Here is an 18,725-nt window from a genome sequence, read left to right as displayed (position 1 = left end):
TGAAGCTTGAAACCATTTGCCTTACTACTAATTTTTTCGAGGAACTTTCCCGGTATGCGTTTTATTTCCAGCTATGGGCCCTTCATTAAATTCAGGGAATCAGGGTGTCTACTAGAACAGGCTGGCCAAAAATCAGTACTTTTACAATACTTTTTCAGTACATTCCCAAGAAATTCAATATCTCCTCAACAGAAAAATTCAGTACTTTATCAGTACCTCTATTCGACAAAATTCAAAAAACATCAAATTTTTTGATTTCTCGCTCGAATTGCGACAAAGTTGAAAAAATTCCGGACCTTCTTGCGGAAATGTCGCACTTTTTCGGTACTTCCGGACCACTCTTAAAAAATCAGTACTATTTCCGGACTTTCCGGACTTGTAGACACCCTGTTAAACACGTGATAGATCCAAGGGGGCGTAGGCTCGTACGCCTTCTTCCTTCGCTCGAAAAAAAGGAAGAAGAAAAAGGGAAGGAAGAAATAAGGAAGGAACGGAGGAAAGAAGAAGGGAGGATACTTATATTTGGTGATTCTTCAAAACGAAATTCACTCATTCTATGCATATTAAATGCTTTAAAATGTTTGAATTTTCCTACAAAATTGAAAGACTATCGTCGTACCTGCGACTGAAATTTTACCTATTTTAAGGTAATTTTAATAGACTTTAGGGAATTTTCGAGGCTTCTAAAGTAACGTTCATCTGCCGGCCCCCCCCCCCCCCATGGTAAAAATTGTGCTTTCTCTTGGGATTTTTTCTACTTCAAGATACGACTTACATTAACGTAACATCACATTCTTCCTACTTATTTTCTTTTCTTCCAGCCACAGTATTACACTGTTGTATTTGTAAACGATGCAACTCATCACTAAGAAAATCAATGGTTCTTGGTTCCAAATTAGTGATGCACTAGTTGAGCTGTTAGTTAATGGAAGCCAAAACAAAAAATGGTGATATTTTGACCATTAAATGAGCATTTCACCACTACTTCGGTCAAATCATTACTTAAAGGTAAAAACACCACTATTTTTGGTTATTACTCCTATTAATAAACAGCTCAACTGGTGCATCACTAATGGAACTAAGAACCATTGATTTTTCTCCTTGGCAGGTTCCACGTGCCACGGGGACCAATTTCATACGATCTTACTGCTCGGATCCCATTCGATAGTATCGATACCTGTGACGTCACGACTGACACAGCCTCAACCGATGGTGAAAATAGCCGAAGCGGCGATCCTGCCGGTCGGCGGGTCTCGCTTTCGCAACTACCGGGCGGCGATGAACAAATCGTCGTCCCTCCGACACGACCTAAGGTCCCATATCAATTTCCACACGAGCTCTGTCCTCCATACAACTCCATGCTTTTCAAGACTCACGTGGAAATGGAGATACGCCCTTGCGTCAGATGAGCGACGAAATCCACGCTTTTTAAACCGGAGACTCCTGGCTCATCCTCATCTTTCCTCTGTCCGATGAGCCTACTCGATAAGCGGAGCCTCGACGCGCTGCCGCACAGTGGGCCGAGTCGATGGGGGAGGTCGGATTTTGGAAACTTTAAAAGCTCATAACTCCGTTTATACAAAATTTTGAGGTTCTAAAAATGAGCATGGACAACTCGAAAATTTGGAGGTTAGGTTTGGTCAGGTCATGTAGCTCTCGAGGCCCAAAAGGGAAGCCAACCTATGAACTCGAATTATCCAGTGGAACAAATTTTCACATTTCGATTATTTATATTGATTAAAAATTATAAAAGCACGTATAAAACGTTGATTTTGCATACATATTCTCAGTTTCAAAGTTTTAATCCTTAGAAACGCTTGTTTGTAATGCGCTTTCGGCCATGTTGAGTAATCTTACAAATGCATGGGTTGACTAGAGTACCTGTATAGCGAGAGTATGGACAGATCGCTTCATGGAGGGCTTAGGGCCCAAAAGTGCAGCCACCCTTCTAACCAACTTCTAACGCACAAAATTTCACTGCCAGTCTGCAGATTCCAATTCTAACCATGATGGCAAAGAATGTACAGAAATGAGCGTTCTTCCGCGAAATTGAGTAAATTTATGCAAAAACTGAGTCAAACACGTGCTTAATAAACGACGGTTCGTAACAATAGTATTAGTAAATCGTTCTGGATAATTGAAATTCATAGGTTGGCTGCATTTCTGGGCCCTAACTTTATTCGCAGAAGCATCGGTGAAGGCCTGATGGATTTTCGGAGTTTCACATCTGTCCATACTCTCGCTATACAGGTACTCTAGGGTTGACAGCAGCACTTTTCTAGTGCTTCTCGTTTTTACTCTCCCCGTAAAGGTAAGTACTCTAGTTCCATTGGTTTCCTTGTAAAATTTTCTGCTATAAGCACCCCTTAAAGTTTACAATGTGACGGAATTAACATCAAAATTTGCAGTTTTAGATAGAAATTTCATGTCCGACGTCTAAAATTGACTCGATCCACTGTATGCCGTTGCTACATCCGCCATCAACCGCCGGCACCGACAGATTAATAACTCCTGACTCTCATTGTCTGATTGTTCACCTGACTTAGCGCCACACCGACCGTTTTCAGCAGATTTTTCTACCGGCCGGGGCCCCGCGCATATCTGATCGGCCCATTAGCGTTGCGTCACTCTTTTGTGCTTGGGTCTTGGGTGTCAGGCTGGTTGCCAATCACTCTTCTGTAGTGAGTAAGGGCTGTTTCAAAATTATTGTTGGTTTACCTATTTTTCTGGGCTGAAATCGGACTACATTTTGCAATTAGGAACTAATTGTACGTATTTCTGCTAAACGAAACGATAGACGAGTAGGAGAGATGGGGGTGTGCTCGCGAAAGCTGCATACGGAGAAAACATGTTGATGTTTCGAACCGACGATGAAACTTCAAATCTTCGGGTTTTCTTCCGTTAATATGGCAAATGGCTAAATGATCTATGAGTAAACCATAATGTTAACAGATTGAGGCAGATATTTCGCAAAACATTTTTGAAGAGTCGTACATGCTGTCGTCGATTGACAACTGTGCATGACTCGAATCTATCACCCGAGGAGGAGGAGAGAGGGGGAGGGGAGAGAGAGGGGGGGGAGATAGGCGAGGTGGCTGCATGACCAAATTTTTTTCTGCACCGTTGGTGTCTTTCATAATTTTGGACGCTGGGTGCTTCAAGGATTCTCCCGGACCACGTGAATCGATATCGCTACCGCACTACCGCTAGACGAAAATTCAGTTTAAGAACAACGTTGCCGATAAGGGATACGAAAACTCAATGATTTTAAAGTGGGTGCAAATTCAGAGAAGTCGAGTTTTTCAACCCGGGCTTTTGGGTTGAGAGCTACAAGCTGCATAGAACCGGCACTAGTCCACACAGATATTGAACGTATGTGATTCTGCATTACCCATACTTTAAATCTTTAAATATGGGTTTTAAAGAGTTGAAAGTTGAGTAGAAGAATTTTAATAACTGGTAAACTTTCTTTTAAAGGTATCATACCAAGGGCGGACTGGCCTGGGGGCGATCGCCTCTTAAACCGCTTTCCAAATTTGGACCCAAAAAACCCTGTGAGAAGGCAAAATTTTAGCAAATTTCTAGCAAATTTTAGGGCGCCTTATTCGCCCCTCTTCAATCAATTTTCCAGTTCATCTCAAAGCATCTTTTTCAGGGCGTCTATTAAAACAGGCTGGACAAAAATCAATATTTTTGCAGTCCTTTTTCAGTGCATTCCCGAGAAATTCAGTACCTCCTCAACGAATTTCAGTACTTTTTCAGCGCCTCCACTTGACGAAATTCGAAAAATTTCAAAGATTTGAATTTCTATCTCAAATTGCGACACAAATGAAAAATTCCGAACCTTCTAACCTGCTTCTAACAGAATTTCTGATTTTTAGCAGTACTTCCAGACCGCCCTTAAGAAATCAGTACTATTTCCGAGCTTTCCGGAAATTCCGGACTTGTGGACACCCTGTTTTCCTAGTTCTTTCTTCTGTTTATCACGAGGAGGAGGGCTCATCATCTTCTTTGCGGAGCTAAAAATGAGTAACCCCCGCTAAAAATCATGATACTGAAAGTCCGCGCAACAGAAGTACAAGGTCAATAACCTTTCGAACAACACCGAATTTTTAATTTCCTCGATTCAATTATTCGTGTATACATTTGATCCGTACACGGTGACGAGAGATGTCAGGGGGGAACGGCAACACGGTGTCCGATTTCCCTAGAATGGGCGGGGGCGGCCCTGTCGGGCATTGTGACTGCCCGTCGCCCGTCGCGCGCGGCAGACGTGGAATGCGGCGTAGATACACCGAGTCACGATCGCTTATGAAAGGGCTCCGCAGACCAACAGCCTCACCACATGGACATGGACACGGGCACGGACATGGACATGGACTTAGACATGGACATGGTGCCCAAAACCATTCCGATTCCGATCCGACTCGCCCATGCTCGAAAATAATATACAGGGTGATCCGAAAGTTCCGCGCCACCCCTGTAATCCCAGCAGGCTGATTATTTTCCGCGTCGATATCCAAGTCGATAAGTTAGCGACTCACGGATAACGACTGAATTCTAACGACGTCCTTTAGCCGAGTGATCATTTACATCGAATTCCGCTGATCGTTATTCATCGTTCGATAACTTACCGTCGTTAAGTTAGCGATCTGGATCCCCACGTTGCCGACGTTAGAGATAATAATCAACCAATCAGAGAGCGTTTACGATACAAGCAGCGCTCCAACTGCGCGGCGGCGTAAGTTGAAAACAACGCATCTCTTTTCTTGACGTCACGCGGGTATGTTTTTAGGTTAGGTTAGCTTGCCGCGAATCGTTAGCTTAGAGGTTGCCGTAGAGCAACCTTTAACTTATCGACGGACTCAAATATCCCGCCACGGTTTAACGATCGGCGCGGACTGAAATAATCGCTCGATTATACTTTTGCCGCTAACGACGGCGTTAACGTAACGATTTCAATATCGACGCGGAAAATAATCAGCCTGCTGGTAAAATTTCGAGGGGGTCAGTCGGTCACCCCAAACTTCGTTTACCTCTGGGAGCATTCCAAAAATTGTAAGAAAAATATTTACAATTTCCCCAATACATTCGTATCTTAACAGAGGAAATTTGGCAACGCATTTAGGTTCATACGGCGTTTTTCCTTAGCATGGCAGTGGTGGTGCGAGACTTTTGGATTATCCTGTCCTGTCCTGTGATGTAGGTAATGTTGGGACCAGCTCTTGAATTTTTCTCTGCTGCCGTCAGCAGCGGTTACCTTTCGTATTTCGGCGAAGTCCTCTTTCTGAATCGGGGTGCAAGTGATGAGCGGGCTTCGAAGTGAAATTCGGCCACTGCGATTTTGAAGTTGACACGCTCACAATCCGAAAAATTAACTCTCATGTCCCGGAAAATTGTCTCTGCGGCGAAGAAAGCGCGGTTCAGGGGTTCAGGGGCAGATTGTTCTACGCCTCCGCTATTTTCTGCAACGCGCTGACCGTAATTTTGTTTTTTTGGATGTGTGCCATAGTTGTAAATCCAAAAGGGATGGAAATCTAGAAATCTTCGAGAGAGGAAAGGGGGATGGTACTTCCACAATTTGGTCTCGACCGCACAGTGGAAAACAATTTGCAGTCCTGGAGCGAGTCTATTCGTACCTCATCGACAAAACTTTCACCATATCAGAAGGGAGGGGAGCCATTTTGGAAATGAGGGGATGGTGAAATTTCCAGATCACATTTTGGTGTTTGCAGCACTTTGGCCTTCTTATCGCGCTTTATAATTTCGATTAGAAACGATTCACCGCCATTGCTTCTTGAAAAATTTCACGATTTTTCTCCTTTACAAGATTAATGTTCTACGAAAATTCCAAAGAATGATGTTGAATACTTCTCCATTATAAAAATGAAATAGAGGAAGAAATTTTGGAAGAAAATAAAATTAGAACACTAGACCGCCCACTAAATTTGACACATTCGCAGGGTGTCTCTTTCAACATTCTATGTTTCGCTTTCTTTAATTGTACTCCATGTTTCAAAACCCCTCCAGTTGAACTGCATTTTCAGGACCATTGCACTGGTCGAAAGTATTCCTGCACCCACCCACATCAGAAAAAAACGAATCAACAGGAGAATAAAACCTGAAGACTTCAATCGGTCAAAGCTAAAACCATTTATGTCAATTACCTGCCGACCCAAGCGCATGAACATTCGTATGGACATCTGGACTCAGAAATTGAACTTGTTGAGGTTTTAACATGAACCGATTCACTTGCAGTAACGTGAACTTTTTATCTCGGGCGGTCAGCCGTCAGAGCCATGGACTCCCGGAGGACGGTTGGGTCGACAAGAGCGCTGCCATGCTAAGGAAAAACGCCGTATGAGCCATCAAGCGTTGCCAAATTTCCTTTGATAAAACGCAAATTTCCTGGTAAACTTATGAATATTTTCCTCTCAATGTTTACGATAATTTTGTTCGCAATTTTACCTAAATAATCTGAAAATTTGAAGGAAAAATATTCATAACCTTCTTCAAATATAAACATTTTATAGAAGGAAATTTGGCAACTCTCGAATGTTCACCCGCCCAACACGGAAATATTTTAAAAATATTGCTGAAATATTGTCAAAAACATTTTAACAATATTTTAACAATATCGAAATAATATTGCTGCAATAGTTTGTTGTCCGCCCCCCTGACAATATTGCAGCAATATTTTCAAGGTAATATTGATAATATATTTTAAAAATATTGACTTGCGATGAGGTTATCATATTCCATATCCGTGTGCGCGCAGTCTAGGAGACGTCTTTGGTACTAATTTTCTTTCTAATGTACACATGCGTCCAGGTTGTGGATCGTAGAGTTGTTACTGACCTTAAAATCCGCGCCGTCCTAGTCGGGATTAGAACCCACGCCTCGGGTGGAGTTGATATCCGAGGTCCAGTACTTTACCACCAGACCAGCCAGGCTTGATGTAGATGGGCCCGTAAATTCAATCTCTTAACTATCGCAGGCCTCTGAGTCCGTAATATGTTTGTTTATTGACGGATTCTTATAATATTTTACCAGAATTTATTATTTATTATTTATTTATTATTTTTTATTTCATCCTATAATTTGTGTTTCAAATTCTTTATTAATTGTACTCAACATATTCCTATTCATGTATTACAAATTTTCGTTTTTTTTAACTCTCTCTCATTTTTTTCTTTACCAAATTACTGTTTTTTTATAATTGCGTCTTTTTCCAGTTTTAATTATTTGAGCTTTTTCCTAGTTTGAATTTATGTCGATGTATTTATGTTATGTTATTTATTTTTTTCCCTTCTTTTTGTCTTTTCTTCCCCCCCTTTCTTTTTTCTAGCGATTGATTTTAGTAAGTTCCGCAAAATAATTGGTAAACAGAGCAAAACCATACGCTAATTTGGCAAACATTTTGAAAATCTAGCAAAAATTTTAGCCATAATAGCATAAACTAGTAATGTTAATTTCGCAAAAGTATAGTTTGCCATTTTCGCACAATAAAATTACCACTTTTGCAAATTGTTTTGTCGTTCTCGCCACGAGGGTGGGCATTTTACCAAAAAAAGCAAATTGCAGAAATCGCAAACCATTTTTTGCCATTTTAGCAATTAATTTTTAAATATTACAAAAATATTTATAAAATATTTTTAACATAATATTAAACAAATATTTTTAAACTAATATTTCTAAAATAATTTTAAAATATTTTGTAAATATATTTTACAAACTGTTTTAAAAGTAATTACATAAATATATTTTGTAAATATATTTAAAACATATTTATAAATATATTGTTACGATATTGTCATGAAATATTTTAGCAATATTGTCAACATATTTCTGCAGTGTATTTAAGGAAATATTTACATGACAATATTGTTTCAATATTGACAATATTGCTGCAATATTGCTGCAATATTTCGTGTTGGGCGGGCATACGGCGTTCTTCCTTAGCACGGCAGTGCGGCGGTAACGGTCTGCTGACCACCCCTCGGAGAGCGAGGGGGCAATGTAACTCCCGCGCACGAGAGTTTACAGGTGATGGACAACGAAACTCGAGCTTTGTGTAAACTGCCCCAGCGAGTGGATACAATCGAGAATGGTCGAGAGGTGCTTTTACTATCAGCTTGCATCATCATTCCTCTACGGCGGGATTAATTTTGAAATGACAAGGGAAAAAGAAAAGTAGGGTAGTTAGAGACAGTAAAAGGTTGTGGAAGGGGAAGGGGGTTATAAAAATTAAACGTATTATAGTTGCTCCTCCAAAAAATTCAGTGGCGTGGCGTGAATTGCTAATTATCGATAATTATAAAATATCGATTGCTATGCCATTTATACCTATGGAAAAGGATCGATAAACAGGGTGTTCGCAGCAAACACCTTAATAATCGATTCTTTACCATAGGTGTAAATGGCATAACAATCGATATATCGCAATTCACACCACGCCACTGAAAAAATTCTTCAGCTTTCGAGTTTTCTTCCCTTTTCAAGTCTTTCAGACGGAAACAAGGAAATGAACGTTGGCGAAATGACCCACACTTTTGTCAAAACGGCTTTTTGCGTCAAAAGCTATCTGTGTTTTGTTATGATACTTAGTTTTCATGAGAGAGGACGTATGATTAGTTTGGACAATAATGTAGTGGATTGGAAAAGCTAAGAGATGGATATGAATTAACTGGAGATGAACTTAGTCTTGCAATTCATATGTGCTTGAACTTTCTGCTAGAATTTAATATAAGTAACTGCCTACCTGTGACGGGAAAAAAGTGAAAAGAAGCTTTTTTCTAAAAAAAAAACTGACTTTATTGTCAATTGATCAACTTTCAAGCTTGTTTACATTTTTCATTTATACATCATACTCCTGAATTTTGATTTTGTAGAAATTCTCACGGTGCGGAAGATAAACGGGTTTTTGGGTGATTTTTTCACTCTACGTTACGTTTGACTTAAATATGACACTAAAATAACCGGAGCTGACATAAAGAATTACGATAGTAACAAGGATAAAACAAAACTTGAGCAAACAACTATAAAACAATTGCATCACCGCGGATCAATTACTCCAAAGCAACTTTAAATGGGCAAGTTGCTTGATTACATGATCGCAACGAAAAGCAACATCAAAAAAGGAGTGACAAAAGCAAGGCCTTAACCAATGCCTCGGATCAACTTCCCCAAAAGATTCGTTTCGTTCGATATGATTACCCGCCAGTATTTCGAGCATGCATTATGGTATCGTTGTAACATGCGAGCCTTTGATTGTGTCCCCGGAAACATTGTGAATACATTTTTAAAATCACCGAGGGACTTGATGTGATCACTTCATCATGCGCGACAAATTATGCTTGGAGCGGACTTAAATAAAAAATTCCGACTGCATGCATACATGGCTGCAATAGGAGCTTCATTTCAGCGTGACAGCCTATTTCGGAACAAATTTTGGCGGCGTTATTACGAGGTAAAGGAGATAATCACTTCAGAAAGAGATATGTTATCTTATGTTAATATGAATGCATAATGCAAAAATATCCGAATCGATTATTATTATTATTATTTTTGACTTAATCTTAATGATAAAGAAAGTTTTACGAGAAAGGCAAGATCGGCGTTCAAACCAGAGTCTTCTCCTTTTCCTTAAAGACAATTTCAGGAATTAGATACCTCCGGGACTTGCATAGTGCTATGCCAGAGTTAATTTTGGATCCTGAAAAATTAAGCAATAGAGGAAGCAACAAGCTGTTTGATGATTAATACATGAGGAATGGAAATTCAAGACAAAACAAGCGCTACCTGATGCTACTGATATTGTGCGATTGTTTCTCTCTTCTCACAGGTTTTTCTTGACTTTTCAAGAACTATTAATCCTGCCACGACACACACGAAAGCATTCTCAAGAACTTTCAGACTGATGTGAATCGGTCGATGATAAAATCTGAACTGACACGAACAAAAAATCAAACAAAGGAGAGGGGAAAAACGACAAAGATACAAAGACGAAGATAAAATCACATGAGAGTCGACAGGTCCATTTAATCTTCAAGAGTTTGTAAGGAGTGGGTCATGACCAATTTCGACAAACCTGCTTATAGTTATTAGTTTGTACTGAATTTATGAGAAAATGTAAGTATGGACACATCAAGTTTTTGCATGGAATGTCCTAAAAAGGTAAGTTTTTTTCTTTCTTTTCAACTATTTAAGGTGACTGGTACATCATTTCACAGACGTACTAATGCCAACCAAAGGTTACAAAATTAACTCAAACAAATCAATTTCTCACAAGAATATAACAGCGAGGTTACTGTCCAAAATGTTGCTGATTTTTGCGAATAATGAGATGGAATATTAGTGGCTTATCAGTTGAAGGCGCCCCACAGATGTGTTAAAAAAAGTAGACTTAGCGAGAAGAGGTTTTGCGACTTCGAAATTCAGTTACACAACTTGCAACTTGCGTCCTTTTGTTGTATAACAACTAACGTACTGAGCTCGTTAGACAAGTAAAACACTAATCAATCAAACATTTTTTGTTAATTTTAGTACAGTTTGCGTTTAATTTAACACAGAAAATTATGAGAGCCTTAGAAAACCCAAGTATCAACGAAGGCTCGGACTTTCTTGTGTTTCACTCTCCTTTCCCTCCAGCGAACTTTGGTGTCACTTTTTCTTTCAGCGTAGTGCGAAGTAATCACGATCAATTTTAATAATTCTACTTTGCTTGCACTGAACGTAAAAAAAGAGTAGATTTTCAGACAGAATAGGAATTTCTTGGCCAGGAAACATGATTTTTGCGTTAAAACACCACATTTTTAAAATGGTTGCGTTTTCCTCTTGCACGGTGACCGTCAAAGCCCAAGCATACACGGAGAAAAAAACTTCGTGCGTGGGATTCGAAGTTTGGGTCATATGGATCTCTGAAGTTTTCGGATTGAGCATCTGAACACTTTAGGTCCAGCTGCTGAGGTTTGGATCACACATCTGAAACTTCAGTTCTTACATCTGAATTACTTCGGTTTTCACATCCAAAAAACTTCGGTTCTCACATCTGAAGTAGAACTGAAGTTTCAGGAGTGTGATCCGAACCTCGACAGCTAGACCTCAAGTGCTCAGATGCTCAATCCGAAAACTTCAGAGATCCATATGACCTAAACTTCGGGTCCCAAGCACGAGGTTTTTTTCTCCGTGTAGAGGAGCTCACCAGTCTCCACATTGAGCTAACCTCTGGATTTTTTGAACCTGTTCGGATTGAATATCAACTAACGAACGTATGATGTGACATCGACTGATAGGCTTCGTCAAAAAAGATGAATTTTGGATTAATCATTAAAAAACCACATTTTCCTAATTTATGCGTATTCATCTGGCACATACGGACCATGGAGGCCCCAGTAAAGAAAAGTTCCCCAGTCTCCACATAGAACTAATTTTCGAATTTTTTGAACCTGTTCGGATCGAATATCGACTGACGAGCGTATGATGCAACTGCGGATCGGAGCCGGCAGTAGCTGGCGAACCCGGCACGGCATGCGGCAGCCGCGCCGGCGGCGCGGCGGCGGGTCAGGTCGCGGCTGAGGCCAAGGTTGGCGCGCAACCGACTTTGATCTTGGGCACCGGCAACGAACGGCATCTGACACATTCCCATTCCGAGCGAGCGTTCATCTCGCACTCCTCCCCCGCCCACGAGCGGAGCGCGAATGCCCGCAACCGCAATTACACACCTCGCGCTCACACCTCCCGACGACGATGACTTCACATCCCGCGATGAACTTATCAAGCGAGCTTTAATCAGCCTCAAATGTCATACATGCTCCGAGCCCGACGCGCTACCGAGCGGAATCGAGCTTCGAGCGAGCTTCGAGCGAGCTTCGCGGCCGACGCGACCGGGTTCCGTTAGTCGGAGAAGCTCCAGGATGCGAATGATGTTCTTCTGAGTTGGGGGATTTTCGATTTCACCATTGGAGCCTCCGGCCCGAGGGATCATGGAAAAAAATGGTTCGTATTCGGCCCGAGGGACCATGAGGAAAAACGTCTCGTTCATCCGGCCCAAGGGACCATGAAGAAAATGATTTCTTTAGTGAGCTTTCTGATTTGTACTTCTAAATTTCGTATGAATCGCGTTTAATCGTGTTGGGCACATTTTTTGTAAAAACCCTGTCAACACTAACAAAAGTTCAGTTCCGTAAACCCATCCCTGTTTGGACAAGGCCTTCCACTAATAAAAAAGAACGAAAAAATTATGAAAGAACAAACAGAAATGTGGTTAAACTTTTAACTTCCACCGCCGCGCCGACCGCACTGTGTTGGTACAATGTGTGAAGTATTCATGCAGTCTTGTAGGCGCTATGCGTTTCACGCCGATCGCTGCTGACCGCAGTGCGTTCCACGCAATGCGTGAGGTATTCATGCAGTCTTGTAGGCGCTATGCGTTTCACGCCGACCGCTGCTGACCACACTGTTTGGCGCAATGCGTGAAGTATTCTTGCGGTCTTGTAGGCGCTATGCGTTTCGGGCCGACCGCCGCGCCGCACCGCTCCGTTCCAGGTCAAACTGCGTGTTTGGTTTCTCTCTTAACTCGACTAATTAAAGGTGTTGTCTTTTGTATCACCGAAAGACGACAAAATTAGAAATTACTATACTATCACTCTCAGGAAATGAGAGATTTTGTCGCCTTTTCTCGTTTGTAATTTATTTTCTGAATCCGATTTTTCTCTCTCTCTTTTTGGTACCTACATTCAAAAAGTTTGCAAAATTTGCCACCCCCTACATTTTGCCGCAATGGGCCGCGGCCCATGATCCGGCCCTGCTGCACAAACATATTTTATGCGGACCACTTCTCTTAAAATCCCAGTTTGTAGAAATACGCGCGGTAAAAAATACGAAAGCATCAGGATTACTTAGGCTCAACGCATAGGGCCACGGGAAAAACAGTGACTATCCAAAAAAAAACCGGTTCAAAAGTGCCATCCGTAAAATACGTGCGGCAAAAAACACTTAAGCATCATGCAAGTTTACGTAAGGACACGGGCAAAGGGATGATTTAGAACAACTGGTAAGATGCGGAGCTACGGGATAAAAAAAAGGTGCGCGGATTTATTCCGTCCACAAAAAAATTTGCTGAGGAGATGTACCTCTGTGGCCTTAGTTTTGCGTATGACGCTAGAATCACACGCTGAATTTTAGAAGCTGAATGTGAGAGTCATTGATCCGTTGTTGAGTGGTGCCCTGATTTGCGCGTGACGTGCAGATTTCAGGGCACCGATGAAAATCAAGACTCAGCAGATATAAGTTTTCAGAACTATTCGAATTTTGATACAAATGTGCATGAAAAAGCCTGAAAATCAAGAAATTTCAACTGTTGAGCAACGACCAATGACTCCCATATTAAGTTGCCAAATTCAGCGAGCTATTCTGGCTTTACGACGTGAGATTGCTAGATAGACCTGCGCTGGAGGGTACTATGCTCTGACAAGAAAAATAGTGAGTTCACCTGGTTGAAATGTATAAAAAGCGGTCACATTCTGGTTGGGAAAGAAAATAATGTCGTTACGGAGACCCCATGCGCAGAGCTGCATGAGAAAGTGAAGCTGGTCGTAATATAGGGCTCGCGGCGCCAGAACTTCAGCACGTACATCACGAGAAAAAATGAGCGTCCTTTTCTCCACCTCCCTTGATTACAGAGTGTCGTTTTCAGAACAATTTTGACCGAGAGCCTGGAATTAAGTCCACTGCAAATAAAAACTCGACGCTGCTCGCCTTTCTCAAATACAGTCTTTATTTTTTGGTCATAAATGACTCGGCTGTATCATTAGCGATTTGTTCCGAGGGAAAAAGTGAACGCGAGAAGAGAATATCTAAACGATGAAACTGCAAGCTCGACCTGAAGACGACAAAAGGAGTTGAATTTTCTTGGAGCACTAAAGTAAGAAAGCAATTCTTTGTGCATATTTATTAAGTCTATGAAACCGACTAAAATATTCTAAAAGCATTGAAAAGGATGATATTAATCTATATTTCCATTACTGACAACTGCCTCGATGAAAGATCACGTCGTCAAACGGACATATCATATTACGACATGACGTCATTCAATTCCTATCAATTCAGATACTATGTTTGAGATTTACCTGAATGTCATGGAAATATTGTACTTCCTCCAGAATCATAATGAGTGGGCTACATATCGACAGTGAAACTCCAAAAACACGTATCTCGTTTACAGTGTTTGAAACTGTTTGCTTCTCATTTATGTTTTTAAAGGAGAACAAATTGGCACCATTCCTTGCAGTGTTTGCAGAATTTTCTTCACACAAAGAAGGAAACCCATGGCAGTTTTTAAGAATTGACGTTGAGTAGTTCTCCATTTTAAAAAAATTAATGTAGCAGGGAGTCTACAACTTCGCAAACCGAGATACGTGGTTTCGAAGTTTCGCCGTCGTTATGATAATTTTCGTCTGAATTGTAATCTCTGTGCGAGGAGCTGAATTTTCTCACCTGAAACAGAAGATAAACAAAAAAACTTCAGTCAGTAAAAAATTATATTTTTCTGTTACTAGCAAAATGTGGCATTTGTGATGAATTTCATTTTCAAATGAACCGCATTAAGCAGAAAGGAAGCCACATAAGCTATTGCCAAAAATTGGGCAGTTTAATTGTTTAAAGGCAAACACTTGTGCGGATTTTTGTTCAAATTTCAGTAAATTATCTGTGAAGTACGAATCAACTTTTTTAAAATTTTCAAAGGAATCCAAACAAACGTTCTCTTGCAAACAAATTAAAATGCCCAGTTAAACTTGGCAACAGCTGATGTGGCATGGTTCCTTTCTGCTAAACGTGGTCCAAATGACCCATTCATACTGATAAGAAAGCCCATTCCCATTTTCCAGGTTGGTTGTGGTGAATCCGAGCTCCACCTCATCTCAGAATAACGGGCAAAGCCATGGGATTGACCCGGTATGCTCACACTCGCAGTGGGTCGGAGTGTGTCAAAATTTTCATCGGAAGAGTAATTTGTCAAAATTTCCATTCGGAACGAGACGTGGGCGCCGGGTTATTTTCAGCTGACCGCAAGCCTGGATGCGTTCGCGAGGAAACGCGGCGAGGAGCCATTTTTGTGGTCGTTCATCATACTTCGACACCGTTTCTGTTTTTACCCGTTTTTCGGATTTAGATGCTCATTAATGAAGCGCTTCCCGAAAGTCGAATGAGCACACGCATCCCGCTGAGCTTCCCTATCCGCGTTGTCAGGCAGTCATGAATTTTCATACAAGGTCCTTAAGTCGCGATAAAGAGAGTTTCCGTAGCGAGTAAGTACAAGCTATGAATATTGTTAAGATTTTGAGAACACTGGAAAAAAAACACATTGAATCTAGAGTCCAGACTCTTGAAAACGTTGACAAAAAAAAATACTCTTGATTCAATCGGATTTTTGCTTGAATCAAAACGAAATCCGCTTAAATTATGAGGCTTGGTTCTTGATTTAAGCTGGATTCTGATTAAATCAAGAGTACTTTTTCTTGTCGATGTTTTTAAGAGTCTGGACTCTAGATCCAATGAGGTTTTTTTTCGAGTGAATAGAGAATTTGCAGGTGTCTTAAATTTTGTGAATTTCATCTTTGAAATGATCCTACTAGGAAAACTGAGTACGAGGATATCCTTGGTTTCTAAATTGGACAATCATTGCAGAAAATATGACAAAATAACGTAATCTGCGCGAAGTCATGTGTAAAAATGGAAAATGCCGCCAGATGACTTCATAAGGCGGCACATTTTCTCACTTTTACATCTGTTTTTTTCCAGTTTCCCATGTTAGAAAAAAATTATGAAAAATACTGCGAACTCAGCTCACCAAGCACTCTCAGATGAAGCTATAAAATTTTTGTGTGCAAATTCTCCATTGTACTTTTACAAATTCCTGCATGGTAAGACACGGTAACCTATATTTTTGTCGCCCCCCAGACGTATCTTAATTTCCAAGTGAGCCCTGTTGTGTATAAAAATCCATGCTTTCTAGGGCTCATGAGGGAATCAGGATACGCCCTTACGCCAGAAGAGCGACGTTCTGTGCTTATACGGGAAGTAGAACACGAAGTAACTTAAACGTGCTGTTGATATTATCTGGTTAGTTCTTCTTTCGGTTGCATTGACAAAATCTTTGAATTATACTATACAAATCTTTGGGTTGAAAATTTGCAACCTCATCAAAAATCGGGAGCGAGTGACCAAAATCGAACCTGGATTGCATAGGTGACACTGATGACAATCTAATGCGCTAGCCGCTTTCAAGTCGAAACCCCTTACGCAGTTACGGAAATTAAGAGAAACAGCTGGACACGTTTTTCATTCCCAGATATCTCGGAGTATAACCTCAGCGGTTTCGGTCGATGTAACCGAAATTTGATCATCAACCAAGTTTTTTTTCTTATTTTCTCTCCAAGATTTACCAAGAGGACTTGGTTGACTGATCAAATTTTAGGTTAAATCGACCGAAATGTCGTAGGTTTTTTCTCTCCTCGCAAGAAAAATGTTGCTCCTAAAAAAGCAACTCAAGCGGGCTGTACCGTTTTATCACCTATGTGATGACTTTTTACTCCTCCTCGCGACACGATGTACCAGGAGACAACACCGCACGGTTCGTTTGAACCAAAGTTAAATGAAAAGTCGATGCACTCATGATTTCTCTTCAGAACCTTGAAGTATGATGTAAATACATTAATTTAAGACCAAAACGAAAATATTCTGTCGAGCTCTCGGAAAATAAGGTCGATTTAAAGGTTTTTAGCCCTGAATCGGCTGAAAATTGCTGATTACGGAGCAAATATCCAATAATTATGGCTGTACTCTTTGTTTTTTGAAGTTGCGGGGGCATCGAGGGTAGGAAAAGGCCTTTTTCTTCCTTCATCCCCCCCGCCCATCGCTCCCCCGCCCCCTTCCATAAAAAAACATTTACACCTATGCATATGCATGCGCTCAAATTGATATGAATGTCTTGCTAGTTTGAGTCGGTGGATTGGACCCAAAGTAGAATACCGATGACCAAACTCGAAAATTGCACAATCGCTTATTGCAACGTTGCAGATTTCCTTCTATTATTTTTTACGGCCGAGAATTTTGCAGAATTTCAAGGAAAACTTCATTCGTTTTTTTTTTACAATGACATTAAAATTCAGTGGAAGTAATTCTCTCAAATCTTTCCTATGGTTCGTCTATAAATAAAGAAAGTAGAAAAATATACAAGCAGAAACTCTGAAACGTCGCAATAAAGATGCATTTAATATTTGAGTTTACCTTTCAATATTCCTTAAAATGTGTTAAAAATACAGCACATATTTGAAGAAAAAATAGTCTTTTTCACGAAAATAGAGGGTTTATTATGTTGAAAGCATTTGAATACTGTGAAAAGAAACAAAGGTCTCGGTTTTTATAGCGAGCAAGCCCCTGAGAGTGTCCATCAAGATTTTGAAGCCACATGGCTGAAATACGCAGTAGCAGAAACGAACCCTAACTACTTAACTCAATTGCTACGCGCAGTTTGCGAGTACAATTCACTGCATTTGTAATCTTGTGTGTATAATCATCTTTACTTAAAATTATACTAGTATGCTTAATTATTTTTATAATTCCATCCTCAAATGATTTTATGCGATTTTTATATGATTTATGCTGCTTTGTCGTCCTGTATTCATTGTTTTCTTATATGCTTCCATTCACAGTAGATTTTATGCTTGATTGCTAAATTGCTTTTCTGCCATTCTAACGTGGTTTATGCTTTGCCGTATTTTGTATTCAAATGCTTTCAATATAACTAACCCTCTATTTTTGTGAAAAAGACTATTTTTTCTTCAAATATGTGCTGTATTTTTAATACATTTTAAGGAATATTGAAAGGTAAACTCAAATATTAAATGCATCTTTATTGCGACGTTTCAGAGTTTCTGCTTGTATATTTTTCTACTTTCTTTATTTATAGACGAACCATAGGAAAGATTTGAGAGAATTACTTCCACTGAATTTTAATGTCATTGTAAAAAAAAACGAATGAAGTTTTCCTTGAAATTCTGCAAAATTCTCGGCCGTAAAAAATAATAGAAGGAAATCTGCAACGTTGCAATAAGCGATTGTGCAATTTTCGAGTTTGGTCATCGGTATTCTACTTTGGGTCCAATCCACCGACTCAAACTAGCAAGACATTCATATCAATTTGAGCGCATGCATATGCATAGGTGTAAATGTTTTTTTATGGAAGGGGGCGGGGGAGCGATGGGCGGGGGGGATGAAGGAAGAAAAAGGCCTTTTCCTACCCTCGATGCCCCCGCAACTTCAAAAAACAAAGAGTACAGCCATAATTATTGGATATTTGCTCCGTAATCAGCAATTTTCAGCCGATTCAGGGCTAAAAACCTTTAAATCGACCTTATTTTCCGAGAGCTCGACAGAATATTTTCGTTTTGGTCTTAAATTAATGTATTTACATCATACTTCAAGGTTCTGAAGAGAAATCATGAGTGCATCGACTTTTCATTTAACTTTGGTTCAAACGAACCGTGACCGGGGGTCTAGGTGAAAGACAGGCTGTCACTCTTCGAGCAGAGCTAGGAAAACGAGTCGACGGAAAAAAGAATAAAAAATACAATGCAAGAAGCGAGAGACCCACGTGTCTTCCCGGTGCAGAGGTTGATGTTCGATACACCCGAAAGTAAACAAACACAGATGAACTTGCCAAG

General features: G+C 40.3%; 1 protein-coding gene across 1 annotated transcript in view; it reads right to left on the bottom strand.

The window, feature by feature from the left end:
- The window catches only part of LOC109042212 (uncharacterized), a 203,116-nt gene that overhangs the window by 127,792 nt on the left and 56,599 nt on the right, over positions 1 to 18,725 (bottom strand). The gene's annotated exons all lie outside the window — the stretch shown is intronic.

Source organism: Bemisia tabaci, chromosome 5 (genome assembly GCF_918797505.1).
Source record: "Bemisia tabaci chromosome 5, PGI_BMITA_v3".
In the NCBI taxonomy this organism is placed as follows: Eukaryota; Metazoa; Arthropoda; class Insecta; order Hemiptera; family Aleyrodidae; genus Bemisia; species Bemisia tabaci.
Note: the sequence above shows the minus strand (reverse complement) of the source record. Positions and strands in the feature narration are given on the sequence as shown.